At 39.3% G+C, this 11,045-nt stretch overlaps 1 pseudogene; it reads left to right on the forward strand.

The window, feature by feature from the left end:
- The first annotated feature begins 7,167 nt into the window (after positions 1-7,167).
- LOC114613681 lies at positions 7,168-10,725 on the forward strand (annotated as a pseudogene).
- The last annotated feature ends 320 nt before the right edge of the window (positions 10,726-11,045 follow it).

Raw genomic sequence — 11,045 nt, forward strand, 5'->3', positions numbered from 1 at the left:
TGGTGACTCAATCATGACCATGCAATCTCATCATCTTGATGAGATCAGCTTCCTGACGTCCACAGGATGATGGATCAAGATAAAGAATATCCTTAGGAAGTATGACGGGAAGGGACAAGAGAAATATGAAAGCAACTGTGATTACTCATGCCCCAAGATAATGCTGGTTTTACCATAAGAGTGATTTACACTTCTGAGAGTGCAGAGGGAAGCTAGCATGGAAAATAATAATAATAAAGGAAAGAGAAGGAAAGGCAAAAAGAAAGTCATGAGTCCAGTTTTGTATGGTTAAAGGTTAGGGATAAAGACCGAGTTACAGATCTCTGAAGTAGAACTGACATCAGGGAGCCACACGGTAACTGACTATACACAGAAGCCAAGATCTCCCTGTAGTAAAGTGTTAATATATCATCCATTATCTACAGACCCAGGGTAAAAGCATGACTTGGAAGACTACAGTCCATAGGGCAGCATCTTCAACAAATAATGGCAAGGACTACCCTGGATGACAATCTGGAGGTGAGACGGAGATATGAAGAGTCAGAGTCCAAAGGGAAGAGAGCTTTGTTTGAAGGTAGTAGACAATGATTCACCATAGCCAATGGCAATGTTGAAGAGTCCAGTGCCTCAGGGTCTGTGGTCTCTAGCTCATGAACACTCTGAGCCCTGGCAGTGTGAGCTCTTTTCAGGAGAGAAGAACCACATTAGTTCTGAGGAAAGCCAAACTAGGCAAGAAGTTCCTACAATGGAGAAGGAACTGAGGATATATACCACAGAAAAAATTCATGCCACTCATTCTCATTTTCTTGACAAAGCAGACATAACCACAATGCGCAGTCTCCAAATAAATAGATCGATGTCACTTTAAAGGTGTTGAGCCTTAGGGAGTAGAGATGAAACCTTAAAGCAGTGACTTCTCTAAGAAGAAACAGGTAACAGCTTCCTCCAGGATTAATTACTATGATGTACTCAGGCTGTGAATCTTCCATTTATTGAAAGAATCCAACAAAACAGAAGTGAGGAGATGATGCATCACCTGTGAGTCTCTGGTGGTTGGGAAGAGGATCGCCTCTGGAGGTTGAATATTTGGTCCCCAGTGAGTGGAACTGTTTGGGACTAACTAGGAAGTGTGGATTTGTTGGAGGAAATGTGTCACTGGGGGTGGACTTTGAGGTTTCAAATGTTCGTGCCATTCCCAGTCAGTGCTCTCTTTCTCTCTGTCTGTTTTTCTCTGTCTCTGTGTCCCTATGTGTGTCTCTCTGTCACTGTCTCTTTCTCTCTCTCTGTTTCTGTCTCTGTGTCTCTGTGTCTTTCTGTCACTGTCTCTTTCTCTTGTTTCTGTCTCTCTCTGTGTGTCTGTCTCTCTGTGTCTCTGTCTCTATCTCTCTGTCTCTGTTTCTCTCACTCTATCTCTCTGTCTCTCTGTTTTTCTCCATGTCTCTCTGTCTTTTTCTGTATATCTTTGTGTCTCTTTAACTATGTCTCTAAGTCTCTCGATGTCTCTCTATGTCTGTCTGTCTATGTGTCTCTCTGTCTCTCTCTATCTCTATCTCTCTCTGTCCTCCCTCCCTCCCTCCCTCCCTCCGTCCCTTCCTCTCCCTGCCTCACGGTTACAGATCAGATGTAAACTTTCAGCTACTGCTTCACTGTCATTCCTGCCTGCCTGCTGTCATGCTCACCACACATCACTCTTGAAACTGTAAGCCCAACAAACTCTGTCTTCTATAAGTTGGTTTGGTTGTGGTGTCTCATTCCAGCAATGGGGAAACAACTAAGACAAGGTCTAAGACAAGGTCTTGTCTTGATGGGGCTGCAATGCTTCCTACAGAGAACAAATTCTGCAAAAATCCTGTATAATCATCAGAAGCTAGAGACAGTGGCACTGAATTTGTTGGTATCCCTTCATATATCAAAGAGATTCAAATACACAAAACTTCCTATCTTAAAGCATTTTTAAAAATGAACTTTTGATGTTATACTGCTAAAGAAAACACCTATCCGCAGCTATATCCCTTTGATGTTCTAATAATTTTTAGAGATTGATAAACAAAATATAGAATTCCATTAATATTTCACATGGGATGCAAACTGTAGGGCACTTGAGAACAAAAGAACATTCAAGTAATGTGATTTTTCTGCGGGGATCATTATGTGTTGTCTGTCATCCACCTTATATCTTACAGAGTTTTAACTCTGAGCTTTGAATATTGCACAACCCAGGAAGCAGACAGACTGACAATCCATCTTCATGCCTCTAAGTTTAAAATGTTACTAGATATTTGCCAAATAAATTTCCAATCTGCTGTCTCAAGCTCTGCATAAAGACTATATACCCTTCGTTTTATCTCTTCCCATAATAAGCAGGATAGAATCAACACAATATCAGACTCTGCCCTTTGTGCTGTACTTTTTATATTTATGCAATTTCCTTTGCACATAATTTCTCATACAAATAAAAAGGGAGACAGACATTTCTATCAAGTGAAATATATATTATAAAAATAATTATGATAAGAAAAAATATTGCCTCCTTCCTTTCACCAAAACAACCTAGTTCCTATTTGAATCCTTAAACTTTTGCAACACATTGGACTTATTAGCATCTAACTTTTTAAAGCACATGGTTCAGAACAGAAGCAATCTTGTACAAGAAACTTGCTTCAAATAAAATTTACTGGAAATTAAAGCGTATAAACTATTATGCTTATTTAACATGTTCTGCTACTTACAGACAGTATTTTAAACCCTGTTGTGGCATAATATACAAAATAGAATAGAGATAAAATGTTTTTTAATATGTAAATAAACTTTTACCTGTCAAACTTACACCACCTCCCTCCTCCTCCTTTTTTGACTGGGAGTGAAACCTAACAGTCTTTTCTTTAGTGCTTCACATTGGTATTGTGTTAAAATACGAGTTTTTAAAATCTTTCACACATACCTAGAGAGATGGCTCAGCAGTCAAGAGCACTGGCTGCTCTTCTAGAGGTTCTGAGTTCAGTTTCCAGCACCCACGTGGTGGCTCACAACCATCTGTAATGGGATCTGATGCCTTCTTCTGTCATGCAGGCATAGGTGCAAATAGAGTACTCGTATAAATAAATAAACAAATATAAATCAATTAGAAAATGAGTAAATAAAATCTCCCATACACCCAGAAAACATTTTATATTCTTCATTCTTCTTGTACTTTATGGGAAAGGTGATGGCTAAATGTTTACTATATCATGTCACTTATAATAGAGGTGACAAACCATAAGGTTCCTTCCTTCCTTCCCTTCCTTCTTTCCTCTCCTTCCTTCCTTTATCTCTTTCATTTGCCTTTTCTGTTGCCCCTTCCGTATGGCCAGCCGGTTGCTCCATGACTAGGTATTAAATCACTCCCTCTCCCCGAAGCTTCGTTAAGGGAACCTTTATCACGCCTTAAATCTTGACATCGATGATGGCTAGTGCTTTCATCGTACTTACAAAGGGAGGCACGTTGTTCTAAATGCTGCACATGTTTTGCCTTTGTAGCATTTCTATGCACTATTGACCACTTTATCCCCATTTAAGAGATAAGAAATTCGAAACTCAGAGGGCTTAATAGTTTACCCAAAGCCACAGCTGGTAAGTGGCAAAGCTGTAATTTGTACTTGGCGGTGCGGCTCCAAGGTCTGTGCTCTCCGCCGCTCGACTCTCATCTGCTGTGTAGCCCTTGCTCTGCAGATGCGAGGTCTCACTAGCGGTCCCTCAGCCGCTTCCACCTTCTTAATTACTGTAGACTTGTGCTCCATTTTGACCTTTACAAAGAGATTTTCCGCCGTTCTCTCTCAATTCTCGTGCTCTGCTGCCTGCTAGCCATTAGCATAAACGTTGTCATTAATCTATCAAGCTAAAAATCAGCTCTCATGGATTATAGTCGGAGAAGACTGGTCCTCTTTAAAACTGGCTTATCCGTCTCTTGACCACGCCCAGAGAATATCTTTACCTAGATCTCCATTTTCCAGCCTACAATAAAATGTTATGGTTTGATCATGTAAATTGCACACTTTTTTCTTCATTCATCCACAGGAATTACATTACATTACATATTACATTACATTGTCTGGGTTTTGTTTGGTTTTTTTGAGACAGGGTCTCATGAGTTCCAGACAGGTCTCAAACTCTCTGTATAGCTGAGAATGATCCAGGACTACTGATCCTCTCGCCAAAACTTCCAGGGTACCTGGTTTACAGACATACACTGCCACATCAGATCTTATGTGGTTCTGACGGCGAAGGTAGGCTTCTGCGCATGCCAGGAAAGCACATTATCAACAGAGGTACATCTTCAGCCCTCGAGAGTTGTGTGCCTTTAGTGTGGATATGACAGCTGGAAATTTTGTGTCCTCTTAAAATCTGGTAATAAAGAGAATGAATGCCTTTAGACCCAGGTCTAGAAAAATCTAGGTCTCTGCAGCCATTAGATTAGATTCACATTGCCACCCGGAAAACGGCTTAAGAGAGATAGAAATAGACAGAAAGTTGTTTTTTGATTAATACCAAACCTATCTAAATGGATAAAATCATGACAGTGATTGCCACTTTTTTTCCTGACTATGATAAAATACTACTCAGTCTTCACTGTTTATTACGTTTATAATTTTTCCTCATTTATTATATTTACCAAATTAAAAAGTTATACTAACTCTAATTGACTAAAAACTTTTACTTAAGAATTAATCATTACTTTTATCAAAAGATAGACAGGACTTATTTATATCAAATCTGTCTGATAGAATTTCCACAATGGTGGAAATGTTCATTACCTGAATTAGTATTTTAGCCACCTGATATATGTGGCTATTAAACTCTGGAAATGTGGTCAATAAGTGATGAGAACTCAAGGTTTAAATAACTTAATTTAAACTATTCAAATCTCAATTAAAATAGCTACATGTGGTTAGTGTCTTTCATATTACAGACATCCACTCCTTTTTAATCCATTCATATATGGTATTATAACATATTATGCTAAAACATCTACTTCTGGAATGAAGTCTACTTGAAAGGCTAGATTTGACTTGCTAATATACGATCAATGTAATAAGATGGGGAAATTTGCATCTACCAGAATTCTTTTTAGAGAGATCACTGTATGATTCAGAAGGTAGGTTTCATTTCAATCTCGCGGTGGTATAAGAGACTTTGAGGGAACAAGAAAATAACAAGCATAGTAAAATTTGTTCTCTGTGACAGAGAAGTAAGGAATTTTAGGCACTAAACAGAAATCCAGAGAAGGAAAAGGTACAAGGTGGAGGAGTGAGTTTCTGTGAGAAGAGTAGGAAAAGAAATATGGAGAAGTGATATTTTGGAGGGGGATTTTTTTTTCTAAAAAACAAAAACAAAAACAAAAAAAAAACAAAAAAAAAACAAAAACTAAAAAACAAAAAAAGCCAGGCAGTGGTGGTGCACGCCTTTAATCCCAGCACTTGGGAGGCAGAGGCAGATGGATTTCTGAGTTCGAGAGTTCGAGGCTAGCCTGGTCTACAGAGTGAGTTCCAGGACAGCCAGGGCTACACAGAGAAACCCTGTCTCGAAAAACCAAAAAAAAAAAAAAAAGAAAAAGAAAAAGAAAAAAAACTGCACAACCTGTAACAGTTCCTCTTTTGATTCCAGCCTTTTTTCAATATAACATGTCAAGATAATTAATGTCAGTATCCATTACATGTTATCTACTTCCCTGTCCTTCTAAACACATGGTACAATTTCCATTTCCTCGGCATCCGAAAGTTAGTGTGTCTTGTGCTGGAGGTGTGAGTAGAAGTGACATGTGTCATTTCTGGACAGAGCAACAAAGCACGTGGGCATACTTTTCTATACCCCCTCTCTCTCAACACCATATTCAGAATTATAAGTTTCCAGTGATCAATGAACCTGAGTGAGGACAACCTAGAGAAGACCGTATATTGACTTGTGATGTGGGAAATAGTTCTTTGTAACGGTAAGTCATCAGGAATTGTAAATTGTTTGTTACCACAATGTCTTAGTTCAAGTTTTATTGCTGTCAAGAGACACTCTTAATAAAGCAACTCTTAATAAAGGCAAACATTTAATTGGGGCTGGTTTACAGTTTCAGAGATTTAGTCCATTATCATCATGTTGGGGAGCATGGTGGCATGCAGGCAGACATAGCGCAGAAGAAGCTGAGAGTTTTACATCTCAATCCAAAGGCAGCCAAAAGGAGATTGGAATAACATTCTGGGAGGAGCTTAAGCATAGGAGACCTCAAAGCCTTCCTCCAACAAGGCCACACCTACTCTAGTAAGGCCAACCTCCTAATAGTACCACTCTCTATGGCTAAGCATTGAAACACATGAATCTCTGGGGGCCAAACGTATTCAAATCACCACACACAACATAACCAGTTTATATTAACTGATATGAAAATTGATGGCTCATAAAGGAGCACTACTGTATTTTAAAAACTCAAATATCAACTTTATATTAAGGAGGGGAAATGAATGGTAAAGAGAACATATGTAGATCATGAAAAAAGAAGATTTTTTTTTTGCTATAGCAGAATATCACTAATTGAGCAATATACATGATAGAAGTATATTGGGTCTCTGTCCTTGAGTTTGGGAAGTCCAAAAGTATGGTGCCAGGATCTGCCCCTTTTTGTTTCATCACCTCATAGAAGAAGAAAGAAGGGGAAGAAAGTACAAGAAAACAAGAAAGCAAATAGAAGCCAAACTCACTCTTGAAATAATCCCCTTGTTGGGACAAGGAACCCCTCCAGGTAACATTAATCCATCCATGAAGGCAGAGGTCTCACACCCTAGTTACCTTTTATTGTGTCTCCCTTGCTAGAGCTGCAGTACTGGGGTCAAAGTCTTCAACACACAACTTTGAGGGGCACACCTGAATGATAGTGTTCATCTTATATTCTGAGATGTTTTGGACATAAGATCAAGAAAGTAAAAACATGAAGCAATTATCTTATCCTGGGAAAAGAACTGTGGTTCTGCCTATTTGCACCTGGAACTGACCAGAATCCAGAGAGTCTACTGTGAAACAGTTTCTCATGGAAACGGCCATATAAGACAAATTTGAGCAATAACTTCAATTGACATGCTAACAAAGAAGTGGGGGAGGGGGAAATCGCACAAGGCCACATCTCTGCACATGAACTACAGACAAATGATGACGATTGGGAGAGGAGAGTCAGCCACACCTAGAAATGAGCGCCTTCACTGGTTGTCCAATATGAAGTAGACAGCCCTGAAACTATATACATGTAAACAACAAAAATAGACCTAGTAGGTTGCATTGATATATTTGTACATGTGTATGGATGGATACATATACTGCTATATATTTATATGTATAACAAATATAACTGGAAAAGAAAAGCTATCAATATAAGAGTTGGGGGAGGGAAACATGAAAGGAATCAGTGGGAGGAGACAAGGGAAGAGAAGGGGAAAGTGACTTAACTATATTTTAATGAAAATGTATGAAAGATAAAAATAAACAAAAAGGATAGCTGTATCTTGGAGAATGGAAAGTGAACCAAATAATTAGTTATCAGAAAAATATTTTTCTAATAATCATTAGGACTGTTAGCAAATATTCTATGTCTTACTATCCCTGGAGTGGTATTGTTCTCAATCAACCTTCAAAAGTACAACACAACCACATGACTTGCCTTTATCATTTGTAAGTAGAAATTAGGTGAATCAGTTCTGCAATTTATTTAAAGCAACAGCTTTAAGAATCAGAATATGCAGAATCTTACCCTCCTTAGCTTGCCAGTCTGTTAAATTAATAACTCTGTGTAGGGGGTCCATTTTCAGTTTCAAGTCATGTACTTTGGCTGCCAACATGTTGATGTTGTTAAAGACAAGCTTTAACACAATGGGCAGGAATAAAAATATTCCCGGGACAAAAAAGCTAGCATGATCAAGCTATATATGCCATTCTTGAAGCTTGACCAACCTAAAACAGAAGTGCATTTGCTTTTGATAATGCATATTCCACAACAGGTAAGGAAGGCATTCTTATCAGAATGACCTAAGACAGGCTCATTCTTGTTTATGCAATAAAAAGGGGAAGATGTGGAGAGCTTTTGGGGCTGCCTGGCATGACACTGACATTGGCCAATGACAAGAAAATGGGCTGCTTGGAAGGAATCTGACATTGGCCAAGGACAAGGAAATGGGCTGCAGGCAGGAATCTGAAAATAGGCTAAAACAAAGAAGTAATTTCAGGCAGGAATCTAAATCTTAGACTAGAACAAAGAAGTAGGTTTCAGACATGAAAATGACTTTGGGCTAAGACAGGGAAGTAGGCTCAGATATTTTGGTCATCCTGATAAGCCCTTAGAAATAGTGGTCATGGGAGTAGTCAAGGAACTCTGTTTATTGCCTTGCTTGTTCTTTGACTATATATGTTTATTGTCTTGCCTGTTCCTTGACTATTTGCACCTATTGTATTGCTAGTTCCTCAATCTAGAACTGACTTAATACTTGCATGAAATTAAACTGGCATAAAAGCAAAACAGAGGATGAAGGATGGGATAGGGGGTTCATAGGGGTGGGGGAGAAATGGGGAAAGGGGATAACATCTGAAATGTAAATAAATAAAATATCCAATTTTTTTAAAAAAAGAAAGACAATGAAAAAAAAGAATCAGAATATGAGAAGACTGTAGTAGAATAGTTGTAACCCAGCCCATTATAGGTGACAGTAAGAGTAGTGTGCACTTGAAGCTTACTTGAACTGCATAGTCAACTCTCTCCCAAAACAAACAAAAAAAGAATCAGAACTTGAACCCCCATATTTCCTTATTCTTGTAGCAATCACTGTGATTGACATTTTGAAATCCTGGATAGGAAATTCTCAGCTGATTTTCAGTAGTGTCTCCAAGAAATGTTTTCGCTATTTTAAATGAGACCCAGAATTTCACCACAATAAAACCATATCTGTTCTGAAGATGCAATGTGATTAGATTTTCAGTACCAATCAAGTAAAGAAATGAGTCATGCACTGAACCCTGGAAGTCCGAATAGAGTCAGTCTGTGAGGTTGAGTTGTACAGGGATATATGCAAATATAATCAACAGGTACCTGACTCCTGAGGCCAGCTGCTGATATACTGTGAGTTTTGCTGTTCTAGTGTCATATCATAGGGGTTAGGAGTACTAATAGAAAGAGAGGGAAGGGGCAGAGACAGAAATTGGGAGAGACACAAAATTAGTAGACAAGCAGTAAACAAACACACACACACACATACACACGCACGCACTCACACAAAACCACTACCAAATTCCTAAGAAGAGAATAAATCTTGGAACCTGTAGAATTCTCCGTACTGGAGTATTCCTAATTCCACTTGAGTCAGTTTAAGTAACTTATCATATCTTAGCAGCTATCAATTTCATCTAGATGTTGAAATTTACTGGCAAAAAAATAAATAAATAAATAAATAAATAAATAAATAAATAAATAAATAAATAAAGCAAACAAGTATTTCTTTGTAATACACATCAAAATGTACATTTGAATTCTTTAAAGGAGACTGGAGTAGAAGGATAAACCAGAGTTTGCATGGAAAGCTGACCCAGACTATCTCCCAGCCACTTGATATAAGGGAGTTTGAGCTAAACACAGAATGATATAGGGTCCCATCTACTGCAAGAATGAAGGACCATTCTCAGCAATCAGACTGTGGACGTTCCAGAAAATGTCGACATCACTCTGAAGGGACGCACAGTCATTGTGAAGGGCCCCAGGGGAACTCTACAGAGGGACTTCAGTCACATCAATGTAGAGGTGAGTCTTCTTGGAGAGAAAAAGAAGAGGTTCCAAGTTGAAAAACGGTGGGGTAACAGAAAGGAAATGGCCACTGTCTGAACCATCTCCAGTCATGTTCAGAACATGATCAAGGGTGTCACACTGGGCTTCCATTACAAGATGAGGTCTGTGTACGTTTGTTGGGAGCACTTTCTTATACATTAATGGCCTAAGTCAGCCATAGGCCTAAGTCAGCCATACATGCCTACTGACACAAAGACTTGGCCTCTGTGGGAAAGTACTAACCCTAGAATAGATAGCTATAGCTCTTGTAGACAGGTAGTCCTGGTGGGGAAGCACTAGCCTAGATCAGAACAAATGACCAATAGATCTACCCTACTTCTTCTGTGGACTCTTCACCCAGCCAATATCCTGTTCTGAAGAACATCTGTACTCCCCCTGAGATCACCTGCGCTCCCCAGAAACAAAGAGACCCTACGTCATCCCTCTCCCCATATCCTGCTTCTATGTGTATATAACCCCGTGTGGAAAAATTAAAATTTGACAGCTTGATCAGACTTCCAGATTTGCTGTCATTTCTTGCGTACCCCTGCCCCCATTCTCTCTTTCAGGTGGTCACCTGGTCCCAGTCCACCACCGTGCTGGTCAGGGCATACGCTCACTTCCCCATCAACGTCATTATTCGGGAGAATAGGTCTTTGCTTGAAATCTGAAATTTCTTGGGTGAAAAATACATCCTCAGGGTTCAGATGAGGACAGGTGTTGCTTGTTCTGTCTCTCCAGCCCAGAAGGATGAATTAATCCTTGAAGAAAATGATATTGAACTTGTTTCAAATTCAGCCGCTCTGATTCAGCAAGCCACAACAGTTAAAAGCAAGGATATCAGGAAGTTTTTGGATGGCATTTATGTGTTTGAGAAGGGAACCGTGCAGCAGACTGACGAGTGAGACCTCAGTTTCCTAGCTCCAGAAACAAGATCCTGATCACAAGTACAATTTGGGCTCTTTGGGGACAATAAAAGACTTATATATTGAAAAAAAAAAGGAATGATATAGACTGGGAGGTAAAAGGCTTTACATGTTGCGGCTCTGGCTGGAATTCCGGTTGAATTCATCCTTGCAGTGACCCCCAGACGAAGTCAAATGAAGCAGAGGAAGACTGTAGCCTCACTCAGCTTGAATTCAAACCAACATGAAGAAGAGTAGATTGCTGTGAGTTGAACTTACTAAGCTTGGGTATGGTTAGGTGTCTGCTCAAATCTGGAGCA

This window comes from Grammomys surdaster, unplaced genomic scaffold (genome assembly GCF_004785775.1).
Source record: "Grammomys surdaster isolate TR1022 unplaced genomic scaffold, NIH_TR_1.0 126271, whole genome shotgun sequence".
Classification (NCBI taxonomy): Eukaryota; Metazoa; Chordata; class Mammalia; order Rodentia; family Muridae; genus Grammomys; species Grammomys surdaster.